Source organism: Solanum stenotomum, chromosome 8, assembly GCF_019186545.1.
Source record: "Solanum stenotomum isolate F172 chromosome 8, ASM1918654v1, whole genome shotgun sequence".
NCBI lineage: Eukaryota > Viridiplantae > Streptophyta > Magnoliopsida > Solanales > Solanaceae > Solanum > Solanum stenotomum.
The window spans coordinates 27,077,394-27,092,652 of NC_064289.1; the positions used below are offsets into that span (position 1 = coordinate 27,077,394).

Below are 15,259 nucleotides of genomic sequence, written 5' to 3' on the forward strand. Positions count from 1 at the left end.
GTCGATACATAAATATTAAATATTAATCTCAATACCTTACTAGTTACTATCTTTGCAATTTAGCTCTCAATTCACACTTCACAATTTATTTTGAGTTCACGGCTTTACATTATACAAAATGTCAAAACCTAAAGTAAGAACCCTATTCCTCTTAAGTTTTCTTTATGTTACGTTTGTATAATTCTTTTCATGTTACTTATTATTATTTCTCTTTTATGAGCATTTGTAAAGTTACATTATTGTCTTGTCATCAAATTATTGGAGAAACGATACAAATATTTTATCAGCATTTTCTTATTGATTAAATCGAAATCGAACCGTTAAGGATAATCGAAAACTGATAAAAAAATATTTTTAACATATTTAAAAATTAAAAATCGATAAATCGAACCCATAATACATAAAACTGGAACAAACCGACCGATGCACACCCTTAACTGAAACATATCATCAAACACAAAACAAGTGCCTATTTGAGAAGAGGAAATTCCTAACCCTACCTGCACCCGCACCTGCCCCGCTTCACACCCGCATATATCTAAACCTGCCCCGACCCATATATGTCTAAACCCATACAACCCCACCCCACACCTGCATATATCTAAACCTGCCCTGACCTGTATATGTCTAAACCCACACCACCCCACCTCACACTCACACTGCCTCATTGTCAGCCCTAATGATAAATCATAAAGGCAGATGTAAGGACTGATGTAGGAAGAAGGGCAGCCTACTTGAGGCAAAGAAGGAATTTTGTTCTTCATTTTTTGGGAAGTAAATTAAAGGTGGTCCGTTTAGGTAGACGAGAATAATAGAGTTTGATAAGATTACAAACCTATTCAATTTAGGACCTACTTGAATTATTGAAAGATTATGCTAAACTCCAAATTACTGATATTCATATTTATGTCAATGTTTTTAATTATGTAGATGCAGCCTAAGTGGTCCTGCATGTACGATTTGATATCGATTTCTTTGTCCAAGTAACTTATCATTTAACTAAGTGCACCGTTCAATTGTTTTGGAGCATGGTAGCCAGTAGATAGCTTTAGATCAATTTTTAAAAATAATTACCTAAGATATCTAATTTTGTGATTCTTGTTACCCCACGTGAACTATAATTTGGACCAAAAATTACCCCTTGAAGATGATATATTTGAAATAACTTCAATACTTTCTCCAAGGTGTTCATCTTGTACCTCAGTTTTGTAGAAATCTCACGTCTAGGATTAGAGAAATCAAGAATTGTATTGATGATTAAAATTGTTAAGCACATACTCCTTTTGTAGGGAGAGAATTGTAGAGTCCTAAGTTAACTATACTTAGAGTCCTACTACAATACCTATTACTACTGTAATAATAATAATGCAATTATAAATAATCTATCATAGTCATAATATAATTCTAATCGTAATCTAATCCTAATCGTAATCTAATCCTAGTCGTAATATAATCCTAATTAATATAAGTAGTCTAATTCTAGTGCGACTCTAATTCTACAGCAGTGATGTAAACTCGTCAGTCAGCTTTGTTGGACCTGTTCCTTTGACATGTTCCAATCATCAGCTTCCTTCATCTTCAACACTTCGATGTAGACACGTCAGTCAACTTCGTTGGAGCTGTTCCTTTGACATGTTCCAATCGCCAGCTTCCTTCTTCTTCAACACTTCCGCTCAAGCTAGTGAGTAGAGGAACGGTTACTCCTAGCTTGCTTCGAATATCCAACAAAAAAAAACTTTGAATACCCAACAAAAACTTGTTTTGTCAATGCTTCGATATGAATGTGATGTCTAGTCGTTGCTTGTGATAGTTCATCTGCAGATTGATAGGAGTAGTTCCATCAGTAAAAACACTTAAGAATAGTATGATTATTCCTACCACAGATTTGACATGACTCAATATTATTCCTCTCCTTATTTTCATTTTGGAAACTTTTATTTTCAGAGAACCTGGTCCATATTGACTGTTCTGAGAACCTGAGAACCTGAGAACCTGTTTCCTGTCCAGCAGGCTTGAAACATGTTTCTCTGGAGGTGATGTTGTTGTTTCCTCTTCCCCTGCCTAACATGATTTTGGGGCATGACTTTTCACATATGCCTTTAAATTCCTTGATGTATTCATCAATATTTTTGGTTCCTAGCCTAACACTTTGTAGTTGTTTAAGCTGAAACTTTTTTTCTTTTGTTGTTTGAAGATAAGTTTCTTCCAAACATTCCCACATCTCCTTGGCAGTTGAGCAGCCCACAGTTAGGTACATGCTTTCTTCGGTCAAGGTGCCTGAGATCCAACTCCTTAGCAACATATCTTTCTCCTTTCAATCATCAATGGTGCCACTATCTTTTGCATCTTTCTCAACCGCTACAACTTTCCCAGCAGTCTGTTCAGTGGAACAACTACTTTTACTTGGTTCATTCTCTGTGATTTGAATCAATTGGGATTTGTGTATCCTCTTTATGAGATAGTTTGCTGGCTTAAGTTTAATGGAGCAAGTGACAATGAGTTGGTGAAGTAAGGAGGTCGACATATTTTTGGTAGAAGTGGTCATTGCAACGTGTGTGTTTTTTTTTGTTTTTTTTATCAATACTCAGAGAGCGGAGGAGCTTTTATGCTTTGATACCATGTAGAAATCTCACCTCTAGGATTAGAGAAATCAAGGATTGTATTGATGATTAAAATTGTTAAGAACATACTCCTTATAAAAGGAGAGAATTGTAGTCCTAAGTTAATTATACTTAGAGTCCTACTACAATACATATTACTATTGTAATAATAATAATGCAATTATAAATAATCTAATCATAGTCATAATATAATTCTAGTCATAATCTAATCCTAATTGTAATCTAATCCTAGTCGTAATATAATCCTAACTAATATAAGTAGTTTAATCCTAGTGCGACTCTAATTCTACAACAGTGATGTCAACTCGTCAATCAACTTAGTTGGACCTGTTCCTTTGACATGTTCCAATCATCAGCTTCCTTCATCTTCAACACTTCGATGTAGACACATCAGTCAACTTCGTTGGAGCTGTTCCTTTGACATGTTCCAATCGCCAACTTCCTTCTTCTTCAACAAGTTTTATATAGTTTTCAAATTATGCAAATTGTAATGTTTTGAAATTCCCACTTTTAAATTTTAGTTAATAGTGTCATGGGATACAAAATATTTCAAAGACCTTTTTTGTTGGATATCTCTAAGATATTTGATACTATTTCGAGGAACTGGTGATCAGTTTGCCTAGTTGAAATATGAACCTTTTATTCTTTAGTCATATTTGTTTTTGTTTAATAGAGATTTGAATCTCATTGTAGTTTAGATCTCAATTTATCTTTAGTGCGTTTTTTTTTTATTGTTGTACAACCATTTATTTGTATCAGATATGTCTGATTCATTAAGATCTTATATGGGATCTAAAACAGCTAAGTTATTAATTTATATATCCTGTGAAACTGATCTTTACCACTACTCTAGTCTAGCAACTACTGTACTGCCATCATGATCAATCACTTTTACCGTCAGGCGCCGGTTATTAATGAATAAACATTAGGGGTGTTTGAGACAGTTGAATCTGTTATTTTTCTAAAAAATATATCATTCCGTTTTTTTGGGTATTTATAATGTATAATTAAAATTAGATTTTAATTTTTTTTTATCTTAAGATTATATCGATTTTTCTTCGGTATCGATACGGTTTGGTTAATTTCAATTTTTGTACTTTTAAAATATCACTTCAAAATATACAGCTATTAAAACATTTTTGTCACAAATATGTTCTTAAGGAAGCACTTTTTAGTAGTGAATATTGATATATGGCCGAGGCCCGTGCTAAGCACGAGCCCAACATCATATATTTTTGGAAAAATTATTAAAAACAACAATATTTTAGCTTTTAGTGGGACTCCTTAGCAATAGTTTCACTATTTATTTAAAATGACAATATTTTAGTTTGTTAAGGAATGAGTTATGTATTTCTTTTATTTTAATTAATTTGAAAGAATACAAATAATTAATAACAGAATAAAGAAAATTATGGAACAACAAATTTCAGAAAGGAAAAAAAGATTTTAAATATAAATCAGTTACGTTTTGAAAGAGCATATGTTGCCATTTTTTCTTTGGAGCGTTTTTTTTTGTCTTGTTCTTAAGAATTCCAAAAAAAATTGCAAAAAATAGTTTTGTCTTCCGAATCATTCAATTGATAATTTTCAAAGTTTCTTCGAGTTGAATTCGACATATTCTTGAAACAGAGGTTTTCAAAATTCACGACTATAATTTCGTCAGTTCCATTGAATTCAAGAAATTTCGACATTAGGTATTTTTATTTTTGTCGATTATTGTATTTGTTTGGATGACATATTCTTATATCTCGACTATAATAGTGGGTTGATTTTTTTCTGATGAAATCGGTGAAATCTTTGTATGGTTTGATATTTTTATCTTTTTTTTTTTGGTTGTTTTGTATCCAAACTAAAATGTAGAACGATTGAAAGTGCTTGATTTTTTTTTAGTTTCGTAGCTGTTTTCTTTTTATTTGAATGCATACAATATTTTTGTATCCCATTATGTTAATGTAAACAGTAACAATATGAGATTTTCGAATCCCATTTTTTTGGGATGTTTTGTATCCAAATTATGATGTAGAACGAATGAAATTGTTTGTTTTTTTTTTAGTTTGGAAGCTGTTTTTTTTTTAATGCAGACAGTATTTTGTATCCCATTAAGTTACTATAAATAGTAACAATATAGGGATATAGTCATAAAAATTATGTGATATACTGAACAGAGTACAACTAGGGATTAAAAATCATAAAGTAATTAAGAACTGTATACCAATATTTGTTGCCTTGTAGTAAGTTCTGGATACAATTAAATATTGGATTCAATTTGTTGTAGTTGAGCTAAAAGGTGAAATCTTTGTATGTAAATACAGATCAGTATGTATTGAGTGCGTGTTCTATAATTTTTTCTTTTTGAAGCTAGTGATGTTTGAGCGCACATTACATTTATGTAATTAGTTTATTTTATTTTTGTGTTTTTAATGTGTAATTACTTGTTGGATACATACATCATTCCAATTACTCCCTTACCTGATCAAAACGAGTGGAATGTACCTGAGTATATTAAGGACGACATAGTGCGGCCTCCAAAGCACAAAAAGCTAAGGCCATCCCAGAAGTATCGTGATAAGGTGTACAACGAGCTATATGGGAAGAAGAGCAAGAATTCTTGCAGTATCTGTGGATTTAAGGGGCACAATAAGTGTTCGTGTAGGAATGGATCGTGTAGTGTTTAGTTAATGATGCTTGAATTTTATATCTTATTAGAGTGGAATTGTTTCCCAATTTCTAATGCCCTTTGTTTTATATATTTACTTGTTTGGAATTCTTTGAATATGTGTTCAACCGAAATGTATTCATATTCATGTTATGAATTTATTTATTTTATTTTTGTGTATTTAACGTGTAATTACTTAAAAGTGTAATTGAAAAATTATATGAATCACAAATTTAATTATATAAAAAATGGAATACAATCTATATACATAAAGATATGTATAACTTAAAATACAAAAAAATGTTGGTATATAATTATAATGAATACAACTCTTTTGGCATTCTAGTTTAAGAAAAAAAATATAAATATAAATTAGTAGTAAAATAAAATGATATTGAAAATACATTTTTGGTGAAAACATAAAACATAGAATAAGTTGTATTCAAACTAAATTATATATTTATATTTCAATATCCAGTCTTGTTATATTATTATTATTTCACTTTAAAATTGTAGTTACTATTTCTCTGGATCAGTTTATATTCCAAAAATCAGGATGTATTTCAATATTAGTTTGTATTCCAAAAATTAGGATGTATTTCAATATCATTTTGTATTCCAAACGCCAAATGAATAGCAAATAAGTTTGTATTTCCCTTCTTATAATGTATTCATCACAATTTTATATATTATGTTTTCATCAAACTTATATTGCTTTAACAAAATAAAATACAAAAATGTCTTCCTAATACATTTATGATTAAAACTACAGAGAGTATACACATGAATACAAAAAATGTCTTACAAAAAATAAAATACAAAAAATGTCTTACTAATACAATTATGATTAAAATACAAAAAATGTCTTACTAAAATAGTCACGATTAAGACTTGTATAATATACTCATGAAGATATTGTAATTTTGTAATTTATAACATAAATATTTGATGAATATCCAAAAAAAATCACATAAAAATAAAAAAAATTGACTGAAAATCCGTAATATATACAGTCCGGAATATACATCATAATCGGTCATTTTAAAAAAGCAAATCAAAATAAATGTCAGTAAATAATGAAAATTACCTTTGCCAATCGAGAAATTTCTTGAATTAATATAGAGATTTTGTTTAACAATCGAGAAATTCTTGAATTAAAATAGAGATTTTGTTGAACAATTTGTGAGAACCTTGAAGAAAGAGAAGCTGGTAAGAAAGGTGGGGGAAAGAAGACGTGAAAGGTGGGGAAATAAGGGTAATGAGTAGTGGTGTAGTTGTTTTTTTCTTTTTAAACGGTTATTGGTTTAGAATTTGGTTCAATATAGGACTGTTTTGATAAATAAAAGGAAGTTTAAATAATAAAATCTGAATACGAATTATTTTCTAAAATATTGTGATTCTGACATTTTAAATAAATATTTTAAAGTGTTATTGTTTTGACTAATTATGTTAGGTATTATGACTTGATTGCTAATTTTACCTATATAGGTGTTTGATATATTCATATAGTGGTGAATGATAAGAGCATAAGTTAGAAAAACACGAAAATGTAAACCTAAAAGTACATTACTTGTATCCTTAAATAAATGCTAATATATTGCATCATGTATCTGCTTACAAACTGAGATGCATGTAGATGAGAGAACTAACAATGTTAAGTCAAATTTAGGTTTAGGATCGAGGAAATTAAATTCCAAACCATCAAATAAGGAGAGAACCCTCAAAATTGGCATACTTGCAAAATGTAACAAAATTAATGTCACATTTGCAGATATATTATTATTAAAGTATATTTAACAAAGTACTTCACTCTTCATTATATAATGCCTTTATTAATATATAGGAATTTCACATATCAAAACAAAATAACACCAAAAATAAATAATAAAACTGTTGTGAATTGCATTTCACATATAAAAAAAAATAACACCAAAATAAATAATGAAACTACTCATCTAATACACAAATCTCACAATCAATTTGAGATCGTTAAAGCTCTTTAGCTAATCATCTTTATATTTTCTCAAAACATACCGATGATAAATTCATCTCAATAATATGAAGCTTTAAAGGTTCACCAGATCTAGAAAGAGATCCGCGCCACTTGTGAACCCCATATACCATTATCTATATATACTATCAAAGCCTTCTCATACATTCTCTTGTAGCTAGGGAGAACCTACATGACATCTCACATTTATAAGATCGTACTTTCTTTTAGTCCATTCCTGGACCTCAGAGGTTATAATTTTCTCGTACTTCTTCAACTACTCGCAAATGGCATTAACGTATGCTTTGTTGTCTTAACCATTCGCTTCCACTTGAACTCTAAAAAGCTCCTAAACATTTGTAATATTTTTGATTATTTATTCCATCTGCGATATAAGAGATTGAATTCACTATTAGAATCTAAACATAAAACCTTCAGATCAAAAACCACAAATTTCAAAATGAAAATATAAAATTAATTTTTTTTTTTTTATACATGTGAAACTTCAACAAACCCAAAATATAACATCAAACAAACTCAAAAGAGAAAAAAATACAGAAAATAAGCAAAAGAAGTAGGTGAACCCGTGTATATATAATAGAAGAGAAAACATAAATATTCCATGAAACACTATCACAGATCTTCAACAAAAACTTGACAATTTAAAAGAGTAAAAAACAAATAGAAGAAACTCAAATTGTTAATAAAATTTCTAAAAGTAATGAAAAATTCTATGAGTATTAGATAAAAAATATTCTTTCTTATTTGCCTTTACAGAAGCTCTTGGATATATATAGGCCTTTATAAATGTTTTGTTCTTTTTTTTTACTCTCCAAATAACTGGCTATGCATCAGCAAAGTAAATCATTGAAGAGTTTCTAAAGTATGTCAAATGTTTCCGTTTCAAATAAACTTTATATATATACCAACAGCATGACTTATTCCTGAAAATGCGCAAGAAATCACTCGTTAATGTTTAGCGGAAAAACATGTTCCTTTTCTATGTAAAATAGAACTAGCTATTAGAGTTGTGTGAGTGATGCTAGAGCTTATATATCCAGGATTACTTCCTTGACTGAATGAGGAGTATTCTATTAGACAATCTATGTTGTACATGATCGATTAACGCGTAGGAGTAGGAGTTGGTGATGAAAACAAAAAGAGATATTTGTAATATTTAAAATATCTTATGAGAAAATATTTGTAGGTGTTTACATGGTGGCAATGATTCAACTGATTGCACAACAGTAACAGATCAGATAGCAAAAAACATGTATAAAGTATAATGATACGTATAAATAAAGGGAATCTTGATGCAGGTTGTATCATCTATGTTTTCTACTGTCAGGGAGCTGATTTTTTTAGCTAGATCACCAGAAATAAATGTTGTTGCCGAACCATTGCCAATAATAAGATCAATTTAGAAGGTAAATGTGGAACTATGGTGAGTTAATATATACTTGAAATATTACACGTATATGTTAGATTTTGTCGAAATAGAATTCACGTGTATGACAAATACATAATATTGAGGCACTAAAGTTGTATGTCCTTTGCACTTTGGCATTCAAACAACCTTCTTTCATTTATACGTTTTTTCTGTTAGTTAGTAGCCCGAACATTTCAGCACATAAGACTTTTGTAGGTCATTTGATATTAGTATTTCTGCCTCAATGTAGGAAAATGAAAATTACGTACATGTTATTCTATTTCATGAATAAGCTGAGCAAACGTAGATATCTGTAAGACTTACATAAATTTGTGATATAATTTATGCAATGGAGATAACTTTCTGACGAACAGGAGTCACAAGGAGAGGGGTGGATGACCCAGAAAACCTGCCCAATGTATGGCTTGAAAGCATATCTTTATTTATTTATTTTCCTATCATCACACAAAATAATTTATTCAATATGCTCTTTAATTTATGTTAAAGCTAGAGAGATAGAGTTAGAAGACAATATTAGTGATGAGCTTATATAAAGCTTATCCGCATAATGTTCAATATTATCACTACACATAACTGTCCTATTTTGTTGCTCATATAAAGTTTAATAGCTTTATGAAATGTGGGAAAGTAATATAATTATGCGAAGAAAATTAGATGGCACTACTATAGGTGAAAGTACCTCGTCGTCTTCTAAAATCAGAATATTTTCGAATCTAATTGTCTTCTCTCGACTTTCTCACTCTCTACTCATGTCCATGATTTGGACTTTGTGAGTCCAATCATGAGCGTCAGTTGTTTTTTATATTGAATTTTAGTGTCACATGTTCGTATTTTGACAAGAATATGGACAGGTAGATTTTGAGAACCACATAAATTAAAATTTTTTTCAATTTGTGGTATCGTAAACTTAGATGCACATTCTTTTGTTAATGTCTAAGATCTCAATAATGACAATGTATACATACAACACAAACATATTTGGATAGTTATTTTAGGAAGGGAAAAGAGGCATCTTGATCATAGACAAAGCTGGAGTGAATTGAATTTGCAAAGTAGATTTAGCATTTTTGTGGAAAAAAGCAAAACGTATTTCTTGGAACTGAAAAGGGCTGCACCTCAGAAGGAGGAGAAGGACAGCACATGAAAAGCAACACACAAAAAATGAAGAGAATCTATCATGCTATGAGATTGTAACCCACATACCAATAAATATACCAACAAAAAGGTGATTGCCAAAAAGAAAATGACAGTAAGTTGAGATTAATTGGCATGGGACACTCCCAAAACTTAGTTTGTACAATAGCCACTTAATTTCTTTTTTATTTAATTTTTAGGGTTAGGGTTAGAAAAAATGAAAAAGTGGGATTGAGTTGTGGGGTCATGGGCCTTTTCATCACTTTAAGAACTTGGGATAAAAAAACAAGTATATAAAATATCATTTTCATCCCAACACTTCAACATTAAATAAATTCATCCCTCCAAAAAATTATATTACAATCCCAAGGAATATAATTTTTTTATAATAAAATAGGGTAAACATTTTCTGAGGAAACCTCAGAACACGTTATCAGAGAACTCTTCGTCTTTCATAAACCTTCTTTACCGAAATCATCAACCTTCATAAAACTGATCATTCTCCAACACAAGTCTTCCATCTTCCATTATTGAAAACATAAAGTAAAAGAGATCCTATAATCGTTCCTGAAAAACGAAGTGGAGTTTATCTATTTTTCATCAATCTTCTTCTCAAGTTCAGTTGAATCTTTTTCAATCTTCTTCCCAAGTTCAGTTTAATCTTTTTCAATCTTCTTCATCTGAAGTAAGTTTAATCGTGTTTTCAATAACTTTTAGCCTGTTTAATTTTTTTATTCTGATAGTGTAGCGAAGCTTAGATGTTTGCTTAAAGTTCTGAAAATCTCACGTGTTTTAGTTCATGTTTTTATTCGGAATCATTACTGACATTTTGATTTGGATAATGCATAGAAATTTTTGATTTTTTTATGTTTATCAAAATTTTTGATTTTTTATGTTTATCTGGCCTATCGATTTGAAAGTTTTTACTGCATTTTGGTCGACTTTAATGGGTTTATGTCAATGGCATTGTCGAGTATTGTTTGAACTGATACTTGTTTTGCATATTTTTTTAGCATTACTCTGTTAGTATTAATAGACTAGTGGTCGATATTTTGATATGAAAATTATGTTATTGTATATAGTACTGTAACACCCCGGAAATCTTTTGAGCAAAGACTCGAACTATCCTTCGTTGTGAGTAGGATTTTACCGAGGAATTTAAAATTTCTTGAGTGTTAAGGTCACTAGATGTATCACCTTGAGTTCCAAAAACAACTAAATTGGAAATAGCAAAATCTGAAATTTTGCAAGTTAAGCTAAGTATGAATTTTGGGTCGACTTCAAATTACCATAACTCCTAGCTCAGGATGAGTTTGATGTGCTACCAGATACCTTAGGAAAGATCTTTGAATTATATTTCCAACTCCACCAAGTTTGCTCAGTTTCGAGTTCGTATGAGGGAGATATGTCAATTCGAAGTTCGGTTGTCTATATAAGAAAAATCAAAACCGGATTTTAGAGGGGTATTTTGATCTTTTCCTTACCCAATCAGATTTGATTCATTTTTAGAAATGTTTTAGAGGTATAATCTGATTAGGTTCAGTTTTATAATCCTAATTTACGCCTAGGGTTTTAGTTGAGAGGTCAAGAAGAGAAAAGAAGAAGAGAAAAGAGGAGAAAGGAGAAAGGATCGAAGCATTCGTCGAAATTCTAAGGTTGTTGCGGATTGTCGCCATGGGTTTGATCCCTAAGAAGTATGTAAGCTCCCATAGTATTGGGTTTGTTCACCCACACGCCAAACATGTTATTTTCAGCGTAATTTCACTCTCAAAATTTGAAGGATTTAAGTTCTTGATAGATGTTCTTGAAGTTCATTTTTAATCTTGTTTTATTGGGGTTTTAATGATTTATTGAGATTAAAGTGATTGTTTTGAGGGGATTAGTGTGTACTTAGGTTGGGTGATTGAATCTACGGAAAACTTGAGAAAAGAAATCGATTAAAAGCTATTTAGGATAAAAAAAGGAGAGGCGAAATTCGTCGAACTTGGCCTGGGCGGGGCGCACCAGATGCGCCCAAGGGGCTGGGGCGGTGCTCCTGCAATGCGCCAATATGCAGCCTCTGAAGTTAGGGGCTGCCGCCCCGCGCTCGGAACGCGCTAGGGTCGTCTTCCCCCACTCCTTTTCCGTTGATTGTCTCGTTTGAGTCCCTTTTAAGTGTACCTTTACTCCCTTTGATTCTAATCACTCCAAAATACTTATAAACACCTAGAAATTATTCATAACATGATCATAATCGTAAATTCATAATTCAAATTCAAGGTAAAGTTAAGAGTTAAGTCTTGAAAGTTCTTCCGATTATTCTGAGAGAGTTCTTTTGAGTCCTTTTGAGGAGTCTTCTACAATTTCTAATAGCTTGTTTTAAGACTCGAGTAAGTGAGAATGAGAGTGAGGAGAATGTATTCATGAGTCTACACTATCATCTAGATCCTTCATATCATGAACCATAACTCTTGAATTCATAATTCACATTCAAGAGAGAGTTAAGAGTAGAGTTCAAGAAAGCCTTTGAGTTCGATTGTGAACCCTTTGAGATCAACTATTGATTTGAACTAAGTTTTGAGGAAGTAAGTAAGAGAAGGAGAAGAGTCGTATATATGAGTTCTATGTAGTTATGTAGACCTTTGAGTCGAGTCGTTCATTCCCATAATTTCGCATGAACTCCTTAAATTGAGCAAAATTAAGAGGAGTAGTATCTTCAAGTTCTAAGTCTTGAGTATTGATTTCCTAATCCCCTTTGAGATTATATATCTAATCATGGGACTATTGTATGTTACCCATGAAGTCCTTGAGTTGAATTGTTCATGCCCATAATTCCGCATGAACCCTATAAGTCGAACAGTCTTGAGATGAGAAGTATCTTTGAGTCCTTGAGTTGAGTATCTAATCTTTGAGTTGAGTATCTTATTCTTGAGTTGAGTGAGTTTGAAAAGATGTAAGTATGTTTTCTTTTTATTAAGTTCAAGCTTATGTTATGCTTTAGAACTACCCTTGCATGCTCGTACATTCCATGTACTGAGCCATTTGGCCTGCATCCTTTCATGTTGCATATTCAGGTATTTGGGATCATCAACAGGAGCTTCGTTGATACCACATGGAGTTCGAGTTATCTATGGTCTTGCTTCTGGAGAATTTCATTTACTTTCCAGTTATATTAGTTGTTAGGATGTCGTGGGTCTTGTCCCAACTTCCATCTTTGTCAGTTAGAGGCTTTATAAATAGACAATAAACTTTTAGAAGTCTGTTAATTTATTTTGTTAAATGTTTTAAAGGCTTAAGTTGCCCATTTTGGGTGAGTTGAATATATTATATTATTTAGAGTTTTCTTTTGAGTTAAAGGTTTATATTTAAGTTTCATGAATTTGTATTCATATTTTGAAGTTTTGTATGCTTAAGTTAGTCTTCCACTTGTAGTCAACCAGGATGAGGGTTCGCTTGAGGACCAACAATGATTCTCGAGTGTCGGCCACGTCTAGGGAGTAGGCTCGGGTCGTGACCAGCATAGTATGGCTGAAACTAGAGGCGGCATCATTAAAAGATCTGTTCCTAAGGCTTCTAAAAATAAGAAAAGAAAGGTTGAAGAAGTTTCCAGATCTTCAAAAAAGGAAAAATTGTAGTTGAAGAACCTACGTCTAACTCGGATTCTAATACAATGACTGAGATTGACAACTATGCGGACAGTAGTGCCCAGGCTACTGATGATGTTGAATCTAGTGAATAAAAAACTGACAGTGGAGATGAGGAGAGTAGTAGAGATAGCCGAGATACTGAAGATGAGGATGATGATCCCCTGTCCTTGCCAATTTGTGCAAGAGAAATCTCTGGTAAGTCTTATAATCTAACCACATGGATGGATGAGTTAGGATCATTTCCAGTAAAAATTTCCATGAGAGCAAGAATGACTCTTTATCGTGATTTAGAAAACTTTTAGTTCAAGAAAAAATTTATAATCACTTTAAAGGTACTTGTTTTGGACATTTACGGCATATTCCAGAATATTACAAGTTCAATGGACAAATGGTCCATTATATGTTGTTACGACGTGTGAAAAATGATAAAAAAAAATTGCATGAGATGTGGTTCTGTGTGAATCACTACACCATTTTAGGCCTACGACCACCCCAGCAAAGTGTTGCCTAAACTAGCAAAAAGTGTGGCCTTTGATAAAAGGCTACACTTTTGGACTTTAGGCAACACTTTTCTAGGGGTGCCCGAAAGTAGCGTTACCTTAGAGTATAGGCAACACCTACGCTTAAAAGCGTAGCCTAAAAGGCAAAATGGCAACGCTTTTATGTACCTCAAACAACAACATTTCTATCTCATACAACTACACTTTTAAGCGTGGCCTTTGCTTCCTTATTGCCCACGATTTGTAAGTGTTGCCTTTTCTATCTAATGTATGACAACACTTTGAAGTGTAGTCCTTGCCCATGTGCATACCACAATTTACAGTCCTATGGCCACACTTTTAAGTGTGGCCATATCATTTTGGCTATAAAATATTTATATGCCACAATTTCTAATTAAAAAACACCAATATTTTTTTGCAATAAATAATCTCAATCATTAAATTGGCTCATAAGTAATTCAAATATATAGATTTGCAATAAACTTCAAACGATAGTATGTCTTGTGTACACATACACATACTTATAAATCAATATTCTAAATATGTGTACACAATAGTTCAATATATTCTAGCAATGAATATATTTCACAAAATCAAACATAATGTATTCAAACTTTTACAATAGTTCAAAAACTATTCATCATCAACTTCAATGAGATCAAATTGACTTGTGGCGACCCTTCAAATTTGATCACCTGCATTTCCCTACACATTTAAAAGTACAACGTATCAGATTGCAGCAGTATGTTATAGAAGAGGCAAGAAGTTCCAGATTTTCGATTGCAGCAGTTTCAGATTGCAGATTGCAGACTGCAGATCTTTTGAGTTCCAGATTACAGTTCCAAATTCCAAATTATTGCAAATTACAGATTACATGAGTTCCAAATTGCAGGTTCCAGATTTCAGATTGCAGATTGCAGGTTCCAGATTGTAGATTACAGATTACAGATTATTGCAGATTACAAATTACAGTTCCAGATTCCATATTATGGCAGATTACAGATTATAGTTCCAGATTGCCGGTTCCAGATTCTAGATTGCAGATTACAGTTCGTGATTGCAGGTTCCAAATTGTAGATTGCAGATTACAATTTACAAATCTAAATCTAACGGCAAAATTTTTTTTCAGAATTTCGTAGTCCACTTCAGGCCAAAGAACAGGGCAGCAGGAGAAAAATTTCAAGATATTCTTAGAGGTCCCATAAGTTGTAGCCAAGGTGCATTTCAAAGGCAACAAAGATAACAATTGGTAAGGTTAAAAATGTGAGGCCATACATTTAAG

At 31.8% G+C, this 15,259-nt stretch overlaps 1 protein-coding gene across 1 annotated transcript in view; it reads right to left on the bottom strand.

Annotated features, from left to right (window-relative positions):
* The window catches only part of LOC125872570 (CBL-interacting protein kinase 18-like), a 504,282-nt gene that overhangs the window by 184,686 nt on the left and 304,337 nt on the right, over window positions 1–15,259 (bottom strand). The window lies entirely within an intron of this gene.